At 37.0% G+C, this 22,650-nt stretch overlaps 1 long non-coding RNA gene across 1 annotated transcript in view; it reads right to left on the bottom strand.

Annotated features, from left to right (window-relative positions):
* Window positions 1-5,211: 5,211 nt before the first annotated feature.
* The window catches only part of LOC102152774, a 61,354-nt gene continuing 43,915 nt past the window's right edge, over window positions 5,212-22,650 (bottom strand). Inside the window, exon 4 of the long non-coding RNA XR_005381685.1 lies at window positions 5,212-5,270. This is a non-coding gene — a long non-coding RNA (uncharacterized LOC102152774). The remainder of the gene's footprint in view (window positions 5,271-22,650) is intronic.

Raw genomic sequence — 22,650 nt, 5'->3', positions numbered from 1 at the left:
TTCTATACTTTGATATTTTATAAGGATGTGTGTTCAAGATCCATCTTAGCTGTTGCCAAATACTTTCTTGCATAGTGGATATACCTAGCTGCATTTTTTTGAAACTAGAGGGAAGTCTTAGAACGCAGTCAAATCTGTTTACATTACAACTGGTTCTTAAAGCTCTTTCTGTGCTGAGTTGGACATATGCAGAAAATGAATGATAAGACATCCTCAGCAAAGGGAAGAAAAGTTTCTTGATTCAGTGGCATTCACCCTTCGTTTGCTAGGGGGTAAAAATGGCAGTCAGGAATGTGGTACAGAAATCATGAGAGGCCCTAAGTTTGTAAACCGGGGAGGTCACTTCAGTTTAAAATGAGAACCACATCTAATGGGAGGGCCTGTGGCTTAAGGGGTGATATGGATGAGAATGAAATGAAATCAGAGCAAGATTCAGAGCCAGAAAACCTGTGTTCGATCCTTGACTTCAATACCAACCTTGAAGAAATTTTATTTTGCCGATTCTCACTTTACTCATGTGTAAAAGGGAGACAGCATTACTTAAGATCAATGTTATCTGCTTTAAAGATAAGGTACATGAAAAATACTTTGTGGACTCTAAAGCACTATACAATGTTTAGAGTTATGATGGTCATCTCCACACTTATGTCTTACTGGGTAAATATATGGGTAATGTCTTACAGGGGCCCCAGGGACCATATTAAGCAAGAGACCTCAGAGGCAATGCCTGTGAGGTAGGGCTGTTGACTTTGGCTCTACCACTCTCTGGTATGTTTGGCATAACTCCTGTTTGGTGATTGTGGGACTCAGTGTAGGTTGTGATAAGTAACTTGATGATAATCTTATAGAAATTGTTAGCAGAGTTGAGACTAGAATTTATATTGAGTGTATTCTTGTATCCTGGTTAATCAACTACTGCTCAGAGAATGAGATTAGACTTGGCATAAACGTGTAAGAGCTCTGTTGTAACTTCCTAGTGGACTTTTGTGTGTTTATAAAATGGCTTTCCAGAAAACAGATAATAGGCAAATTCATTCATAATGAATATTGACAACATTTGGAAAAATTTGGGGTCATTTTCCTCAAGTATTGTATTATACATCCATTGCATCTGAGGAAAAGACCATTTTTCTCAGGTATTGTATTTTATTTAAATTCTATTGAGGGCAGCCCGGGTGGCTCAGCAGTTTAGCGTTGCCTTCAGCCCAGGGCGTGATCCTGGAGACCCAGGATCGAGTCCCACATCAGGCTCCCTGCATCGAGCCTGATTCTCCCTCTGCCTGTGTCTCTGCCATTCTCTCTCTCTCTCTCTCTCTCCCTCTCTCTCTGTCTCTCACGAATAAATGAAATCTTTAAAAAAATTTTTTTGAAAAAAAAAATCCTGTTGAGATTTGTGCTATTTCCATTCCTGGAAATTATCATTTGTCACTTATGGCTTTATACAGCAAACATGTATTGAGTATCTTCTGTGCTTAAACTGCTATGTTAAAATACCATGGATAATTATTTCCTTCAACATTTTATTATAAAAATTTCAACCATAGAGAAAATTGAAACAATTTTATAACCAGCAACTGGGTTATATAATTACATATCTAAACACATTTATTTTTTCTGTTTATCCATAAATCTACTGTTCCCCTACACACTTGAGCATGCATATCAGAAACCACAAAATGTTTTTGATCAGGGACATAATAAAATTTAAGTTGCCTATTACATAAATGTTTTCTATTAAAATATGGATGTGATGGTGCTGGTCCTGGTGGTTGTGCCCTTCTCACTGTCTTTTACCTTCCTTCTCTTATTTTTAGGAGAATCAGTCATTGACTGATTAATGGGAAGGGCAGAGAGTTCCTATAAGGTGGATGGAAGAGATTAGGATGATGCTGAACAACACAGATATGCTTTCATACATATACTGGAAAGATGATACTGGGATGTGATCATGTGGCATAGAGCTATTTAATGTTTCTAGGCCTAGTTTATCTAGAGCATCATTTTCCAAAGTGTGCAGCTTCTGTGCTAGGAGTTTTATCCATATTTTTTCTTCTCATCTTTGAGATAGCCCTTTGAATTGTTATTATTCTTCCCATTTTACTGATGTGTATACTGAGTCTCAGAAAGCTTAAGTCACTTGCTTGAATTATTTGTCTGGGAGGTGGTACAACTGGACTCAGACTCTAAAGACAATGTTCTTTCTCCTTCATTCACTGTTGCCCAGAGCTGACGTTTGTTCTATTACTTGTAAACCACAGTACTTCAGAAGGAAGTGTTAAAAGAACAAAGGTTAAAACAAAGTGTTAAAAGAAAAAATGATGTCTCTTCTAATAGACAAATTATAGGATCCCTACAGTCATATGGCAGCAATTATCCAATGTTCCTTTTAATCTGTGGATATTGATGAGGAAAGATTTTCCTCTTGAGCATTCTTCTAATTTGATATTGCTGGCACACTATGCACCTCTCTCCTGGCCTGGACTCAGCTGATCTGATTGGCTTCTGTTCACCAGTAGTATTAATTTCCCCCCACATAAGGCACTCATTGCCTTTCCTGGCCCACAAATGAGAAACCTTCCTGATTTCCTAACCTCGTGAGGGACTAGGTCCTTTCCTAATGCTCATTTCCTAGCAATATGAGGTCAGATTAGCAACTTCCTTCTTGAGAGCAGCCTGCTTTGTTTTGTAATAAAAGATGGATAAAGGGATCCCTGGGTGGCGCAGTGCTTTAACGCCTGTCTTTGGCCCAGGGCGCGATCCTGGAGACCTGGGATCGAATCCCACGTCGGGCTCCCGGTGCATGGAGCCTGCTTCTCTCTCTGCCTGTGTCTCTGCCTCTCTCTCTCTGTGACTGTCATAAATAAATAAAAATTAAAAAAAAATAAAAGATGGATAAAATATGGAGAGACTGTTACTTTTGAGAGATTTACATATGCCTTTTTTTAAAAGAATAGTGATAAAAATATATATAAAATATGCCATCTTAACCATTTTTAAGTGTATAGTTCAATGGTGTTTTATTTATTCACATTGTTGTGCAACTGATCTCCAGAATGTTCCTATCTTGAAAAACTAAAACTATGCCCATTAAACAACTCCCCAATTTTCCCTCTCCTCAGCCTTGGACCTTCTGTTTGTATGAATATGGCTACCTTAGATACTACATATAAGTGGACTCATACAGTATTTGTCTTTTTGTGACTGACTTCACTTAACATTCGTCTTCAAGGTTCAGCCATGTTGTAGCATGTGACAAGATTTGCTTCCTTTTTAAGGCTGAATGATATTTCATTGTATGTATATGCAACATTTTATTTATTGATTTATTTGTCAATGGACCCTTGGGTTGCTTCCATCTCTTGGTTATTGTGAATAATGGGACTATGAATATGGGTGTACAAATATTTTTTTGAGATTCTGCTTTCAACTCTTCTGGGTAAATACCCAGAAGTGGAATTGTTGGATCATATAGTAACTCTATTTTTAATTTTCTGGGGAGATTCCACACTGCTGTCCACAGTAGCTGCATCATTTTATACTCCCACAAACTGTACAAGGGCTCCAATTTCTCCACATCCTCACCAACATTTATTATTTTTTTTCAGTAGTAGCCTCCTAATGGATGTGAGGTGATATATGATTGTGGTTTTGATTTGTATTGCTCTAATGATTAGTGATATTGGGCATCTTTTCATATGTTTGTTGGCCATTTGTATATCATCTTTGGAAAAATGTCTGTGTAAGTCCTTAACATTTTTAATAGGTTTATTTGTTATTGCTAAGTTGTAGGTTTTTGAGAGATTTATTTATTTATTAGAGAGAAAAAGATTGGGAGGGGAAGGGTAGAAAGAGAGAAAGAGAGAGAAAATCTCAAGAAGACTCCCCTCTGAGAGCAGAACCTGATGCAGGGCTGATCTCACAGCCTGGATATCATGACCTAAGCCAAAATCAAGAGTCAGATGCTTAACTGATTGAGTCACCAGGGTATCCCTGTAAGAGTTCTTTAGATGTTGTGAATATTAATCTTTTCTCAGGTATATAATTCAAATATTTTCTCCCATTCTGTAGGTTGCCTTTCACTCTGTTAATTGTGTCCTTTGATTACATTTACCTCTTATTTGAAGATCAGCTTCTATGTAAGAAGAGCTTCTCAGATTAGGACTTATTACCTATCCTGGTGTAGCATCTACTACATGCAACTATCAATTAAGATGTTTAAAAAAAGGTACTGTGTACCATTCAACTCTGTATTCGTAGTGCCTAGATCAATAAATGTTTAAAATAAAAATGAAATTAAATTAATTTTCCCCTTAGCTCTCATTTATATACTTAAGTTTTCTTCACCCAGAGTCAATTTCCTCTTTTTGCTAGAGCTTTCAGGGCAGGCCAATTCATCAGTTAGGCCTTGAGTGGGAGGGTTCAAGCAAGGAGGACTGATAGGAACATGGAGTGGTCATCATCCATTTCTACTGGCAAAGCATTTTCTAAAGTCTGAAGATTCTGTAGGGTCAGGCATAAAGAGTACCAAGATAGTCTAAGAGATATAAAGAACTTTGGGCAGAATTCAGAAGATTTGAATTAATTCTAGAGAGGCTTCTTACATAGGATGTGATCTTGAGTTTTGGGCAAGTCATTTAGTCTTCCAGGCAATTTGTTTCCTTGCTTTTAAAATCAAAGTTTTATTTCTGCTGGGTGGTACAGTTGGCTAAGCATCTGACTCTTGGTTTCCACACAGGTTGTGATTGCAGGGGCCTGAGATTGAGCCCCATATCGGGCTCCGTGCTCAGTATGGAGTCTGCTTAAAACTCTCTCTCTAATTGACAAATAAATCTTAAAAAAAAAAAAAAAAAAAAAAAAAAAGAAAGCTTTGAGCTCTAGGTCTCTTTTAGTTTTCATGATTAATCTGTAATTCTCTTAGGTATTTTCTAATTGTTCATGGAATTGAAGTGCCGGCTTGCTTTTTCACCTGATGTGGTATTCTAGGAATTCCTGAACTTACCTGTAATCCTTTCACATTTCTGAAGAGGAAATAGACAAAGTAGCTAGGGCAACTGTTATCTATTAGTAATTTTGACATGAATTCCTATAATATTTTCAATATTGTGTTCCTTTATAAAAGGATATACTGGGATCCCTGGGTGGCTCAGCGGTTTAGCGCCTGCCTTCAACGTACGGTTGTGATCCTGAAGACCCGGGATCGAGTCCCACTCGGGCTCCCCACATGGAGTCTGCTTCTCCCTCTGCTTGTGTCTCTGCCTCTCTCTCTGTGTCTGTCATAAATAAATAAATAAAATCTTAAAAAAAAGGGGATATACTAATATTATTTATTTGTTTTATCTAATAGCTACTTGTCTAGTAGCTTTACAATGGGCCCAGAGGCTAATAAATTAATACTAATTATGGCACCATTTTCATTTCCTTATTGACTCTGACAAAGACTAATCATGATTTTACACTGGGTTAGCATTTGTTTACTTATTCTGCAGATTTTAAAGTGATTGGAGGAACTGGTTAAAAGTTCCCATACTGAGTTAGTGTTGATATACTGAATCACTTATCCTTTCAAACACACAATTTCGGAAAATATGCATGTTTGAAATGTCTTGGAAGTCTAAAAATGTTTCATGGTTCATTTAAAAGGACTATTAGATGGAAAGCAAAGAGTCTTTAGCTGTAGTTGTTGTTCCCAATGGGATCCTGCCGCCATCAATTATATCAGGGAAGAGTGCAAAGTCATGGCGCGTCATTGCTAAAAATAGTCCAGACTGTGGATCAAGTCCAAGTCATTGCTTATGCGGCAGCTACATACCAGGCTTGTTTTGCTGCACCTGAGCCTAGGGAAGCCTGGAGCCAGGCATTCAGTCACATTTCCCCCTTCTCCTTGCCCAAGCAGACCCCACCACAACATACATCTACAACACCCTCCCCCACATGCATACACCGCACACAATACCACCTACACAAATAGGTACCATACATCACCACCACATACCCCACAAACACGTAGAACACGCATACATAGAAGCTGAGAGATCCGATGCCTCACTGAGCATGTGTGTGGAACAAAAGATCCATGAGCAAGAGCAGCTAATTAAAGCAACCAAGTTGCTGTCAGGAATGGGTAGGACTCCCTCATTCGCCTCCCTCCCTGGCCACTCTCCCTCCACCTTTCTGTATTTGCTCCTGCTTATGCTCTGTTCTCCAAGTCTTTGTCATCATACTGCTGAATCTGACTGAATTCCCTTTCAGAATTAAAGGGTCTTTGTGCTTTAAAACACTCCAGCACAGCTTGGTGTGAATTACCATGTATTAAGGGGGCAGCCAGGGGCCAATTGGGTCTGCTCTCCTGTGATTCTCTAAACGCTGCATCTGGGATCCCTGGGTGGCGCAGCGGTTTGGCGCCTGCCTTTGGCCCAGGGCGTGATCCTGGAGACCTGGGATCGAATCCCACATCAGGCTCCCGGTGCATGGAGCCTGCTTCTCCCTCTGCCTGTGTCTCTGCCTCTCTCTCTCTCTCTGTGACTATCATAAATAAATATAAAAAAAAAATTAAGCGCTGCATCTGGTTACAGCAGTGTTGCCTGACGCACAATTTTGTTTTCCATGAGTGACTGACACTTCTCCTAGGAGTTTCATCAGCCAAGTCCTTCTGTGCTTGAAGGCAATGTTTTTAGGAACCTAGAATAAAGTGAAAGTCTTCCTAGAAATTTTAGTTCCTTGTCATTTTGATCCAATGCCCTAGTAGTCTAGCATTGTGGGTTTTGGGCTGGTTGTGCAGGTCACATGAGAGAGATTATAGATCATCTAGGACATGAAAGCAGTCTCACTGCATTAATTATTTATCAGAAATCAAGTGAAGGAAGGTAGGGGTGAGATTCAGAACGCAATAGTAAAATTCTGCACTTTTCAATTTCATCATTTTTATGCCCTCAAGGCAGCAGGAGTGAGTTGGGCTGAGTTTTAGCTGATTCTATACAGGTTCTGCATAGATGGTATATAAGTTTCCTAGGGATGCCATGAAAAATTACTATAATCTGGGTGGCTTAAACCACCAGAAACTTATTCTCTCACAGTTTTGGAAGTCAGAATTCCAAAATCAAGGTGTTAGCAGGTCTATACCCTCTTTGAAGGCTGTAGGGGAGAGTCTGTCCCTTGACTTTCTCTGTTCCTGGTGTTGCCAGCAAAGCTTGGAGTTTCTTGGCTTTTAGATGCATCATTCCAATCTCTGCCTCTGTCATCATTTGGCATTCTTTCTGTGGGTCTCTATGTTTCTATTTTTATAAGGACATCAGTTATATTGAATTAGAGCCTGTCCTGAGTATGACTTCATCATGACCTAAATATATCTGAAAGACTTTATTTCCAAATAAGTTTATATTCATAGGTACTGAGTGTTAGGACTTCAGTATATTTTGGGGGGGGGGCATAATTCAACTCATGACATATAGGTTGGTAAGTGAAGCTGGCATCCACAGTCTTAGAGCTTCTATTAAAATTTAGACAACAATGATTGCATTTCTTCATGTCGAGATTTATTAAATATCTTGGATCTATTGGTTTATAGCTTTTTTTTTATTTTTTTATTTTTTATTTTTTATTTATTTATTTTTTTTTATTTATGATAGTCATACAGAGAGAAAGAGAGAGAGAGCCAGAGACACAGGCAGAGGGAGAAGCAGGCTCCATGCACCGGGAGCCCGATGCGGGACTCGATCCCAGGTCCCCAGGATCGCGCCCTGGGCCAAAGGCAGGCGCCAAACCGCTGCGCCACCCAGGGATCCCTGGTTTATAGCTTTTCATCAAACATGGAAAGTTTTTGACCTTTATTTCTTCAAATATTTTTCCCGTCTATTTCCTTTCTTCTATCCTTCAGGGACTCCCAATTACATTTATATTAGGCCGCTTGAGTTCCACAGCTCACTGATGCTCTGTTGTTGTTTATTCTTTCTAATTTTTATTTAAATTCAATTTACTTAACATATACTGTATTAGTTTCAGAAATAGAACTTAGTAATTCATCAGTTGCATATTAACCCAGTGCTCACTACATCAAGTGCCCTCCTTAAAGTCCATCAAACAATTCCCCCATCCCCCACCCACCTCCGCTCCAGCAACCCTCGGTTTATTTTCTATAGTTAAGAGTCTCTTTTGGTTTGCCTCCTCTGTTTTCCTCTTATTTTATTTTTTCTTCCCTCCCCCTACGTTTATCTGTTTTGTTTCTTAAATTTCACATATGAGTGAAATATTTGTCTTTTTCTGATTGAGTTATTTCGCTTAGTATAATACACTCTAGTTCCATCCATGTCATTGCAAATTGCAAGATTTCATTCTTTTTGATGGCTGAGTATATATATATATATATATATATATATATATATATATATAGTATATATACAATATCTTTATCCATTCATCTGTTGATGGACAACTCGGCTTTTTCTGTATCTTGACTATTGTGGACATTGCTGCTATAAACATTGGGGTGCATGTGTCCCTTCAAATCTTTGGATAAATACCTAGTAGTGCAATTGCTAGGTCATAGTTTTACTTTTTGAGGAAACTCTGTACTGTTTCCCAGAGTGGCTGCACCACTTTGTATTCCTACCAGAAGTGTAGGAAGGTTCCCCTTTCTTCACACCCTCATCAACGTCTGTTGTTTCCTGAATTATTCATTATAGCCATTCTGACTGGTGTGAGGTGATATCTCATTGTGGTTTTGATTTGTATATCCCTGATGCTAATTGATGCTAAGTATTTTTTCAAGTATCTGTTGGCCATTTGTATGTCTTCTTTGAGAAATGTCTGTTCATGTCTTCTGCCCATTTCTTGATTGGATTATTTGTTTTTTGAGTGTTGAATTTGATAAATTCTTTATAGGTTTGGATCAGCCTTTTATCTGATGAGTCATTTGCCAATATCTTCTTGACCATTCTCTAGATTTTCCTTTAGTTTTTTTTGACCGTTTCCTTTGCTGTGCAAAAGCTTTTCATACAGATAAAGTCCAAATAGTTTATTTTTGCTTTAGTTTCTCTTGCCTTTGAAGATGTGTCTAGCAAGAAGTTGCTGTGGCTGAGGTCATAGAGGTTGCTGCCTGTGTTCTCCGCTAGGATTTTGATGGATTCTTTACTAGGTCTTCCATCCATTTTTAATCTACTATTGTGTATGGTGTAACAAAGTCATCCAGTTTAATTCTTCTGCATGAGGCTGTCCAGTTTCCCCAACACCATTTGTTGAAGAAACTGTCTTTTTCCATTGGATATTCTTTCCTGTTTTGTCAAATATTAATTGGCCATAGAGTTGAGGGTCCATTTCTAGGTTCTCTATTCTGTTCCATTGATCTGTGTGTTTTTGTGCCAGTACCATACTGTCTTGATTATTACAGCTTTGTAATACAGCTTGAGGTCTGGAATTGTGGTGCTTCCAGCTTTGGTTTTCTTTTTCATCATTACTTTGGCTATTTGGGGTCTTTTCTGGTTCCATACAAATTTTAGGACTGTTTGTTCCAGCATGGTGAAAAAAGTTGATGGTATTTTGATAGAGATTTCATTGAATGTGTAGATTGCTCTGGGTAGCATAGACATTTTTCACAATATTTGTTCTTCTAATCCATGAGTATGGAATGTTTTTCTATTTTTTTGTGTCTTTCTCAATTTCTTGCGTAAGTATTCTTTAGTTTTCAAAGTACAGATTTTTGGTTTTTTGGTATCATATGGTTTTTGGTACAATTGTAAATGGGGTTGATTCCTTAATTTCTCTTGCTTCTGCCTCATTGTTAGTGTATAGAAATGCAACTGACTTCTGTGCATTAATTTTATACCCTGTGACTTTGCTGAATTTCTGTAACAGTTCTAGCAATTTTGAGGCCGAACCTTTCGGTTTTCTACATAGATTATTATGTCATCTGCAAATAGTGTAAGTTTGACTTCTTTTGGTTTTCTACATAGAGTATTATGTCATCTGCAAAGAGTGTAAGTTTGACTTCTTTGCCATTTTGGCTACCTCTTATTTCTTTTTGTTGCTTGATTGCTGAGGCTAGAACTTCCAGTACTATGTTGAACAACAGTGGTCAGAGTGGATATCCCTGTTGTGTTCCTGACCTTAGGGGAAAAGCTCTCAGGTTTCCCCATTGAGGTCGGTATTTACTGTGGGTCTTTCATATATAGCTTTTATGATATTGAAGTATGTTCCTTCTATACCTATATGGCACAGGGTTTTTATCAAGAAAGGATGAGTATTTTTTCAAATGCTTTTCTACATCTATTGAGAGGATGATATGGTTCTTGTCTTTTCTTTTATTAATGTGGTGTATCACATCCATTGATTTGCAGATGTTGAACCAACCACCCCTGCAGCCCAGGAATAAATCTCACTTGGTCATGGTGAATAATCCTTTTAATGTACAGTTGGATCCTGTTAGCTAGTATTTTGCTGAGAATTTTTGCATCCCTGTTCATTAGGGATATTGGTCTGTAATTCTCCTTTTTGGTGCCCTTTGTCTGGTTTTGGGATCAAGGTCATGCTGGCCTCATAGAATGAGTTTGGAACTTTTCCTTCCATTTCTATTTTTTTTTTTTTTGAACAGTTTCAAAAGAAAAGGTATTAATTCTTCTTTAAATGTTTGGTAGAATTGCCGTGGGAAGCCATCTGGCCCTGGACTCTTACTTGTTAAGAGATTTTTTATTACTGATTCAATTTTTTTTTTGCTGGTTATGGTCTGTTCAGGTTTTCTATTTCTTCCTCTTTCTGTTTTGTTTGTTTATATGTTTCTAGGAATTTATCCATTTCTTTCAGGTTGCCTAATTTGCTGGCATATTGTTGTTTATCATATAGCCTTATAATTATTTGTATTTCTTGGTGTTTGTTGTGATCTCTCCTCTTTCATTCATGATTTTATTTATTTGGGTCCTTTCTCTCTTCTTTTTGACAAGACCTGTTAGGGGTTTATCAATCTTATTAATTCTTTTAAAGAACTATCTCCTATTTTTATTGATCTGTGTACCATATTTTTTATTTCTATGTCATTGATTTCTGCTCTAATCTTTATTATTTCTCTTCACCTGCTGGTTTTAGGCTTTTTTTCAGTTCCATTAGGTATAAGGTTAGGTTGTGTATTTGAACTTTTCTTGTTTCTTGAGAAAGGCCTGTATTGCTATACTTTCCTCTTAGGGCCATCTTTGCTGCAGCCCAAAGGTTTTGAACTGTTGTGTTTTCATTTTCATTTGCTTCCATGAATTTTAAAAATTCTTTTTAATTTCCTAGTTGACCTATTCATTCTTTAGTAGGATGTTCTTTAACCTCCATTTATTTGTGGGCCTTCCAAGTTTTTTTTCTTGTGGTTGAATTCAAGTTTCATAGCATTGTGGTCTGAAAATATATATGGTATGATCTCAATCTTTTTGTGCTGGTTGAGACTTGAATGTGATCCAATACATGATCTATTCTGGAGAAAGTTCCATGTGCACTCGAAAAGAATGTGTGTTCTGCTGCTTTAGGATGAAGTGTTCTGTATATATCTGTTAAGTCCATCTGGCCTGGTGTGCCATTCAACACCCTTGTTTCCTTGTTGATCTTCTGCTTAAATGATCTGTCCCTTGCTGTGTGTGGGGTATTAAGATCTCCTACTATTATTATATTATCAATGAGTTTCTTTAATTTTGTTAATAGTTGGTTTATATATTTGGCTGATCCCATGTTAGGGGCATAGATATTTATAATTGTTAGATTTTCTTGTTGGTTAAACCCTTTTATTATGATATCCTCCTTCATCTCTTTTTACAGTCTTTGGTTTAAAATCTAGTTTGTCTGATGTAAGGATTGCTACTTCAGCTTTCTTTCGATGTCCATTGGCATTGTAAGTGGTTTTTCTACCCCCTCATTTTCAATCTGGAGGTGTCTTTGGGTTTAAATGGAGTCTCTTATAAGCAGCATAATGATGGGTTTTGGTTTTTATCCATTATGATATCCTATGTTTTTTGATTAGAGCATTTAGTCCATTTACATTCATACTAATTATTGAAAGATATGGATTTGGTGCCATTATATTACCTGTAAATTTGTTTTTGCTGTAGATTGTCTCTATTCCTTTCTGGTTTTTGTTACTTTTGGGCTCTCTCTCCATTCAAAGGATCCTCTTTAATACTTCTTGCAGGGCTGGTTTAGTGTTAACAGATTCCTTTAGTTTTTGTTTGTCCTAGAAACTCTTGATCTCTCCTTCTGTTATGAATGACAGTCTTGCTGGATAAAGTATTCTTGGCTATATATTTTTCCCATTTAGCACACTGAATATATCATGCCAGTCCTTTCTAGCCTTCCAGATATCTGTAGACAGGTCTGCTGCCAGCCTTATGTTTCTACTCTTATAGGTAGGACCTCTGGTCCCAAGTTGCTTTCAGGACTTTCTCTTTCTGTTTGAAATTTGGAAGCTTCATTATCATATGTAGAGGTGTAGACCTATTTTTATTGATTTTGAGGAGGATTCTCTGTGCCTTCTGGACTTGAATACCTATTTCCTTCCCCAGATTAGGGAGATTTTCAGCTTTAATTTGTTCAAATAAACTTTCTGCCCTTCACTATTGCTCTTCATCTTCTGGGATCCTTACTATCTGGGTATTAATTTGCTTTATGGAATTGCTGAGTTCTCTAAGTCTCCCCTTGTCATCTAGTAGTTTTCTTTTTCTCTTCTTTTCAGCCTTCTATTTTCTACCATTTTATCTTTCTGTATTACTGGCTCCCTCTTCTGCCTCATTTGTTCTAATTTTTAAAGACTCCATTTGGGACTACATCTCAGTAATAGCATTTTTAATTTTAGCCTGACTAGATTTTAGTCATTTTATCTCTTCAGTAAGTGATTCTCTGGTATTTTCTATGCTTTTTTCAAGCCCAGCTAGTATCTTTATAATCATTATTTTAAATTCTAGTTCACACATCTTACTTATATACATATTGATTATATACATATTGATTAAACTCACTGGCTGTGAGTACTACATCCTGTTATTTCTTTTGGGGTGAGTTTCTCCATCTTGTCATTTTGTCCAGAAAAGAAGAAGGAAAGAGAAAAAACAATAATAACAATATCAACAACAGAAAAAAATAGAAAACAAAAAAAAAACCCCAAGCCAAACCAAACCAAAACTAGATCTTGGGCATGTTTTGGTCTGCCTGTTAAAGGAAACTATATCCCAAAATAAGAAAGAAAGAAAAACTAATATATGTGTGTGTGTGTGTGTATATATATATATATATATATATATATTATACTATATATATAGCATAAAATACAATGAAAGGAAATAAAAAGTAAAAAGTATAAGAACATATATATATAAATAAAAATTTAAAAGAATAAAAAAAGAATTGAAAAGAGATGATAACTGAAAAATAATACTAAAAGACAAAAGAATAAAAATACAAAGAAACCTATATATTGTTATCCCTAAGATCTGAAGCTTTGCAGCCCTCTATGATCAGTACACCTGATGTGAGTGGGTTGTTTGTTCTGGTCTTCTGGGGGCGGGGGTGCTGGTGCACTGATTTTCAGGTGGACTTACCCTAGTGCAAATGCATCTCCAGTGTGCACAGCAGTGCTCAGTATAAGCAGCTCTGGATTCCACTATGTGGAGCTGTTTTACTTCCTGAAGGCCTTCAGCACAGATGAGTAGGAAGAATGTAGCTGCACCTTGCTCTCTAGCCTTGGAGCTGAAAATTCTCCCCTTCCCCACTCTTCAGTGAGTCCACACAGAAAAGCAATCACTCTTGTTTCCTCATTCTTCTTGTGATCCTGGGGATCCTGAGGCTATACTGTCACTTCTGGGATTCCACCCTGCTTCACCACCTGAACGTTTTTAAATCTGGGACATCCCCCATTAGAGCAGACTTCTAAAGGTTCCTATTTTGTACTCCTCTGCCTATAATACTTTGCAGTAGCCTCCTTAAGCAGGTTTCCTCCCCTCTGCCATATGCTCAGCTATATCACATCAGATTCAAGTCTGCATCTTCTACCTTCCAAATGGTGGTTTCTTTTCTACTTGTAGACTTTCAACATTTGTTTTCTCAGACTCTGATTGATTTCTTAGATGTTCAGAATTATTTGAAAACTATCTAGTTATATTCAAGGGAGGAGACAAACTTAGGGTCCTCTACTCCTCTGTCTAACTCCACCCCCTGCTTTGTTGACTTTTTCTCCTTTGTTGTCTTTTTTGTATTTCATTTTGGATTTTTTACTGCTATATCTTCAAGTTTACTATTTTCTTTTGCAATAGCTCATCTGGTGTTAATCCTATGTAGTGTATTTTTTATCTTGGAAATTATAGTTCTTATCTCTAGAAATTCTATTTGAGTCATTTTTATATATTCTATGTCTTCACTTACCACATTTAATCTTTCTTCTAGCTTCTTGAACACATGGAACTCAGTTATAATAACTTTTAATATCCTTATCTAATTTATTACCTATGTCATTTCTCCATTGGTTTCAGTTGATTTGTTTTGTTATGGATTCCACTTTCCTGTTTGCTTGCATTCCTGATAATCTTTGATTGGGTATCAGACATTGTGAATTTTAAATTGTGACACTAGATATTTGTGTATTCCTATAAATATTCTTGAGCTTTGTTGTAAAATGCAGTTAAATTATTTAGAAACAGTTGATCCTTTAAGGTCTTGCTTTTAAGTTTTGTTATGTAAAGATGAGAGCAGCATTTAGTCTAGTGCAGAGTTTCTTAATCTTGTCACTATTGACATTTTGGGTGGATAATTCTTTGATTTGGAGGGCTGTTCTGTGCATTGTAATATGTGTAGCAGTATCATTGGTCTTTCTATACAGGTAACATCTCTCCAATGTGATGATCAAACAATGTCCTCAGATATTGCCACATGTCCCTGGGAGGCAGGATTTCCCATGATTAAGAGGTATTAGTCTCGGGCTACTATTTTTCCCCAACTACTGAGGCCAGACTTTCTCAAACACTCTATCTGGTGCCTTGGGTATCCAGAATGAGGTTTCCCATTCTAGCTAGTGGGAACAGGAACTATTTCTGGCTCTGAGACCAAAGGATTGTTCTCTCTGGCCCTCTTTGAGTTTTTTTATCCTGGCCTTAGCTATAGTTTCTTCATATGCATGTGCTGATTACTTAAAACTCAAAAGGGACACTGCAGATCTCCAGAGTAGCCTTACTCTCTGTCTCTGCCTTTGTTTCTGTTTCTCTGAACAGTTCTATCATCTCTGGTGTCCTGGTTTGTGAATTTTAGGTGCCTTGGCTTCCCAACTCTGTCTCATTAAGAAAGTCAGCCAGAACCTGCCTATGTTCCCTCTTTTTTTTTTATCACAGCCTGGAGACTTTATTCAAGCATTAAGTCAGGGCAAGCATAAAGCTCACCTTGCCTGTTTCATTTTTCAGGGATTATTGTCCTTTCGTTGTCTGATGTCTAAAGTTTTGAAAACTATTGTTTTATGGATTTGCCTTTTTTAGTTGTTTCAATTGGAAAGATATATATGGCTTCTGTTACTACATCTTGGCTAGAAGCAAAAGTTAAGACTATTCCATTTTAACACACAGACATATATAGAGTGCATATATGTATACTGATATGGAATATACTTTTTAATGTTTTTTGAGACTCTGATCTTGCATTATTACTCTTTTTATTTGATAGGTTTGTTGTCCAAAGGGGACACAGCTACCTATGGCCATTTAAATTTAAATAAATCAAAACTAACAAAATAAAAAATTCAGTTCCTCAGTTGCAGCAGCCACATTTCAAGCCACATATGTCTGATGGCTACTGTATTGGGCTGTGAAGAGAGAGAACATTTCTATCATCACAGAAATTTATATTGGACAGTGCTGTTCTAAAGTCTATTTGGAAGAACTATTTCAAGCCTATGACTTTAATTATTATTTGTTTTCTAAGAACTACAAATCTATATTTTCACTAGATGTTTTTCCATCATCCCATATCTGTGTAACCAATACCTATACATCTTTATATGGCTCCTTAAATACATTTTGTCTCAAATTAAACTCACCAGGGTCTTCTTTCTGCTCAACTATGCCCTAATATTTCCTCTCAGTGAATGGTATCATCCACTTCCACCCAATTACACAGTCCAGAAACTGGACTTTTGCTCTCACTCAATGTCTCATCCTATCAGAACTGAGTTATATTATTTTAAGATTTCTAGTGGCCACATGCCCAACTATAGCACTCCTTTTTCTGCCTTAATAAAAGCCCTTCTGCCTTGATTCCAGTGTAGGTCTGCTAACTGAATTTTTCTCTTTCCAACTTCCTATTTCCAATGAAAATGCCTCAATGCTACCTAACTTCAAGAATGTGGAAGATTATGATCCTACTAAGCTGGAAGGAAGAGAACCAGACCCATTGCTAAAAATCACTAGTGACTATCAAAGAATATAAGAAAATAACTCCCAATTCTTTAATTTTATATTCTGACTTTTCAATTAATTTTCCTACTAGATTTGGAGAATGGGTTGCCTCCAACTATTTATCAGGCTTCTTTGTATCTAATGTCACCCATCCTTGGCTTAGCTAGTTTGTACATGCAATCAAATTGTCATAACTTTATTAAGCATGATGGGGCTTTTAAACTACTCTATGAAAAGAAACAGTTGATATTGCTTGATATTCAGGCACCTGCCCTAGAGAGTTTTAAGTTGATTTTTCAGCACTTAGCACAGTGCTTGAAACATAAAAGTATTCAAAAATATTTCTTGAGTAAAGTGAGTTTGCTCTGCATATTAAATATTAAGTATTTTATCCTCCCAACCTTATTGTATAATAGGTTTTATTTTAAAGAGAAAAGTATGGAAGGACTGAAATATTAACACTGATTATTTCAAGAGCTAGAATGGTGGGAAGGGGTAAGTTTTTAACTCCTTATATAAAAAGAGTTTTCTCTGTATTTTTTAACTTATTATCCAGAGCAATGTATTTAATTTAATAAATACAGTGAGGTGAAAACAACAATAATAAAAATTCTCCACACTCTGAAGGAAAACTAGAATGAACCACTAATGGCAGCTGGGTTGTGGACTGATTAGATGGAGAGCCAGACACATTCTGGAGTTAAGACTATGGCTGGATAGTAGTTCTAAAATGAGAAGAAGGGAAGACAAGGAAGAGAAGAGATTCAAATAATGGAGAAGGTGTACTGATAGTTGCAGCTACTTAATTTTGCCATTGTAGTGAAAGAACAGGCACAGATAATATGTTAACAAATGGATGTGGCTGTGTTATTATAAAATTTTGATTGCAAAAATCAGTCAGCTGGCTGGATTTAGCTCACATGCCACCATAATTTGCTGACTTTTATATCAGAGGGAGGGAAAGATTGAGGTAAGGTTGGAAATAATCTGGGATTCCATTTATCTGGGATAACAAAGAAGTTCTTTGCATTCAGGGACTTCCAGTGATAGGCATTCTGGTTGCCTGTGATGCCTCTAGCTATACTAGTGTGAGCTGCTGAGACCCACAGCTCTGGGTTTCCATTAGCCACATAAACAATCATACCTCTCTGGGGAGGTATGTGACTAATAAATTTAAATAGTTAAGTGTTTCAACGAATATAATGTACTTTGGATATGATATACAAAGTGAATTTAACTGTTACCAACATAACCTTCTCAAACAGAGAGCTGATGAGGAGCATGGGTCAGTCCAGGCTAGGCCAGACTTGGTCAGTGTGCATCTACTTTATTTTCTTGTGAGTCTTATAAGGTGCTCCTAGCATCCCTTCACTATGTCTTTGTATCTGTGGTTTGCTGACCTCTTTTCACAACTCATTGTTTGAACTCATTCTTGATAATGCTTTTTTCTTTTGGACAATTTCTTACCTGCTTGATCTCCATGTGAGGAGGTAGGGGCTCTCTCCTGCTTCCTTTGCTCTTCCTCTTGTTATTGGGACTTTTAAGTTGTCAGCCTCTCAGTGATAATGAGATCTTATCATTAACACCTTTGGTGTTATTTCTGTTGTGTGGATGCTTTCTCATTTTGCTCACTTTAGGTAGTCTTTATTTTCTGCTTCTCAGGACTATGCCAGCATTTAGAGGATTGTCTTGGACCTTTCTTAGCAAAATCCACAAATAGTATATGGAGTAATTTTGGAGTAATAAATAGGACTCTGAGCTCTTTTTAATGGGCTGTCAGGGCAAAAGAAAGACTTTTATATTGTCCTAATCTCTGAAATATTTCCTGGGCACTTTATTTCAAAGCAACCTTGAAAGATGAGAATATCAAAGAGTTTTTCAGCCCCCTGACTTTTAGCATCCGTGGAAGAGCTGTTTGGTTGTAATTCTTTACTGAAGTCCTTACAGCTGCTTCTCTTCCCTAATGCTCCATTGCAGGGGTGAACTTAAAAAGACAAGATGTTCTGACACAGTCATGCTGAAGTCTGGTAGAAGGCCCTCAGGGTCTTGACGTATTTTATGCTAGAATCTATCCTGATGTTGATTATGGTTCTGTTAGGACTGTGAAAGAACCTCAATCACCCTGAGAAGGTCCTAACAGAGGTGGAGAAAATTTTGTTGTCTGGAATGATGCATCAAGAGATCTTACAAATGTTTACCTTCCAGGACAGTTCTCACTGGCTGATATTATGGATCGTAATCTTGTTTTCAGGACAGAAGACTCAACGTAAGGTCAAGTCTGACCTGTATTTCACTTAGAATCAGAGGGGGAAAAAAAGCTAGTCTAAAAAACTTTAGTTCAACAATAGTAAATACAGCATTGAAGATGTCAGCTGCTAATATTGGATAAAGAGGGGGGCACTTGATGGGATGAGCACTGGGTGTTATGCTATATGTTGGCAAATTGAGCTCCAATAAAAAAAAAAACGATTAAGTAAACTGAAAAAAAATAATATCGGATAAAATACCCTCAAACTAACTATATTGTAAGTTTACCTCTTTTTCTATAGGCATACATCTTTTCAGGATGTCTTTTGCATTCTGCCACAAAGTATGTTTGTATATTAATTTTTTAAAAAATATTTTATTTATTATTTATTTGAGAGAGAGAGGGAGAGCACACAAGTTGAGGGCGGTTGCTGAGGGCATAGGGAGAGGGACAAGAAGACAATCCACTGAGCAAGGAGCCCAATATGGGGCTCTATCCCAAGACCCATGGAATCATAACTTGAACTAAAGGCAGATGCTTAACTGACTGAGCCACCCAGGCACCCCTGTATATTAATTTTCTTATTTCTGTCTTAAAAAGATTTATTTACTTATGAGAGAGAGAGAGAGAGAGAGAATCTTCAAGCAAACTCTCCATCGAATACAGAGTCTATGTGGGGCTCAATCCCAGGACCCTGAGATCATGACCTGAGCTAAGATCAGGAGTCAGGTACTCAACCAACAGAGCTACCCAGGTATCCCTGTAGATTAATTTCCAATTAGCCATCAGGAAAAGAATAGTTGCTATCTGTTGAACAAATATAATTAGAAACAAAATCTCTCTTAACCCAGAAATCCTCTTCACAAGGGTAGTAGAGAAAGAAAACAAATTTACTAATGAATAAGCATTAAACCAGAATGTCCTGCACATGACAGGCAATCTGCTAAGAAATTGTAGGCAGAAAAGAATCACACCCCCTTATAGAATCAATCACCTACAACCAATTACATATATGTTTTCAAGATAAATAATAACTGATTCTTAAATAAGAGGACTTGACAACTCCATTTGTTACACATAATTCATCCTAACTTTACCTGGTAATTGGGGTGACCATCTGTGTTAGCTAAATTGCTTTGATCCAAAGGAAAAAGAAACTTCTCTTCTTTTTATAACAGGAGGCAATTTTACAAATTTGAGTAAAATGCCCACTGAAATTTGGCCCCTATTCTCCATTAGAAAGAAACATTATGCTCTCTGTTGTTGGGATTTCAAAAAGATAGTTCCCAGGTACTTGAGAAAGCCATTCTGGGTCATAAGATAGACAAAAGACCAGCTGACAAAGGTTTATTTGGGCTTCAAAAGGATTTGTATACACTTCAAAGAGCTGAGGAAATACAATTCTGTTTTTTAAGGTAAATGCTCAAGGAAAAAGGAGGAGAGGAAAATCTCTTCCCCCTATTTTCAATTGGGAGAATCGACTTATTTTTAATTTGTATTTGTCTTTACTCACCTAAACACTCTAGAGTAAGAGGACTCCAAGAAGGCTGAACAGAGCTATAAGAGTTAAAGTGATAAAAGAATAAAATCTACCTAGAATATTTATTCTTCCAATCCACCTACTCAACTCTATAGTCAACTAATATTTGACAAAGCAGGAAATAATATCCACTGGAAAAGGGACAGTCTCTTCAATAAATGATGTTGGGAAAATTGGACAGCCACATGCAGAAGAATGGAACTGGACAATTCTCTTATACCATACACCAAGATAAAATCAAAATGGTTGAAAGATCTAAATGTGAGACAAGAATCCATCAAAATCCTAGAGGAGAACACAGGCCACAGTAACTTCTTGCAAGATACATCTATGAAGGCAAGGGAAACAAAAGCAACAATGAACTATTGGAACTTCATCCAGATAAAAAGCTTCTGCACAGCAAAAAAACAGTCAACAAAAGTAAAAGACAACCTACAGAATGGGAGAAGATATTTGCAAATGACATATCAGATAAAGGGCTAGTTTCCAAGATCTATAAAGAACTTATCAAATTCAACATCCAAGAAACAAACATACAATCGTGAAATGGGCAGAAGGCATGAACAGAAATTTCTCCAAAGAAGACATACACTTGGCCAATGAGCACATGAGAAAATGCTCTGCATTACTTGCCATCAGGGAAATACAAATCAAAACCACAATGAGATACCACCTCACACCAGTGAGAATGGGGAAAATTAACAAGACAGGAAACAAATGTTGGAGAGGATGTGGAGAAAGGGGGACCCTCTTGCACTGTTGGTGGGAATGTGAACTGGTGCAGCCACTCTGGAAAACAGTGTGGAGGTTCCTCAAAGAGTTAAAAATAGAGCTACCCTATGATCCAGCAATTGCACTGCTGAGTATTTACCCCAAAGATATTGATATGTGAAATGCCAGGACACCTGCACCCCAATGTTCATAGCAGCCATGTCCACAATAGTCAAACTGTGGAAGGAGCCAAGATGTCTTTCGACAGATGAATGGATAAAGATGTGGTATATATATACAATGGAATATTACTCAGTCATCAGAAGAGATGAATACCCACAATTTGCTTCAATGTGGATGGAACTGGAGGGTATTATGCTGAATGAAATAAGTCAATTGGAGAAGGACAATCATCACATGGTTTCACTCATACGTGGGATGTAAGAAATAGCAAAAGGGATTTTAAGGGAAAGGAGGGAAACCGAGTGGGAAAAATTAGAGAGGGAGATAAACCATGAGACACTCCTAGCACTGGGAAACAAACAAAGGGTTGCAGAAGGAGAGGTGGGTGGAGGGATGGGGTAACTTGGTGATAGGCACTGAGGAGGGGTTGAGCACCGGGTGTTATACTATATGTTGGCAAATTTAATTTAAATAAAAAGTGTAAAAAAATAAAAAAGTAGACTTACAAGAAAAAAAAATCTACCTAGAAAATGGGTAGGGGGGTTCTTGGGAGGAAGGAGGTAGACTAAGCATGTGGCTCACTCTTATATAGATCCAAATAGGATTCCCTTGCAGTAAAGAAATATATTTGCCTAGGAAGGAAATGGAAACTCTAGGAATTAAGGGTGGTATAGAAGCAGTAAGGAACTGATTTCACTGAAGTCCAATTGACTATTCTTTCCATTCCTGATCCCAAGCCTGTGAGTTACAGGTATTATTTAGTGATTTCTTCTCTTTGATATTAAAGACATTTCATTATGTAGCTTCTTTCCATCCTTTCCATGTTTATTCTTCTTCTCTATGTCTCAGTCTTTCTTCAAGCCTCAGCTTACTACAGATTTTAGCCAACATCACAGCATTTTTAAAGTAATTCTAACATTTATATCCATACCCAATGATGCATCTTATTTCCAATTTTTCTACAATTTTAGAGATTTGGGGCTCACCAGAGAACCTCCAGGGCATCTACACTAGTCCCTCCTTACTTAATCTTCTTTCTCCTATTCTCATTTTGAAAAAAATCTCATATATCACATATTTGAAAAATTTTATATTCTTTAGATCAGGATTTGATGCTAAATAATAAAAATTATTTAAAAAATCTTCCAACTTTGTGAGTTTCTTTCTTTTCTGAAGATCAGAGTATAGAATAAATTTTACTTTTATTTTGAATGTCTTGGAATCTGGCTTCCCAAGTAGTATATATTCTTGACTGGGCCAACTTCCCCTTTTGCCAGCTGTTGCAAAATCCAAGGTTATGTGGTTACTTTCTCTCAAGGGTTTAACATTTCTTTTTAACCAAGTCTTTATTTCCTGTTAGAGAAGCAGTTTTACAAGTTACTTTCTACACTTTCAGAGAGAAACACATTTCAGAAGCAAAGTCCAGAATTTCTAAGATAGGATTTGAGCAAGTGAGGTGTCTTGATTATTGATCTCCTATATCACTTGTATAACTTGTGCTTATAAAGTTTATAATCTATATCAAAGTTCATTCACATATTTTATCAATCCAGGATGTGGTGTGTTGTATACTTATAGAATTA

The sequence above is a fragment of the Canis lupus genome, chromosome 30 (assembly GCF_011100685.1).
Source record: "Canis lupus familiaris isolate Mischka breed German Shepherd chromosome 30, alternate assembly UU_Cfam_GSD_1.0, whole genome shotgun sequence".
Lineage (NCBI taxonomy): Eukaryota > Metazoa > Chordata > Mammalia > Carnivora > Canidae > Canis > Canis lupus.
This window is presented reverse-complemented; position numbering and strand designations above follow the sequence as displayed.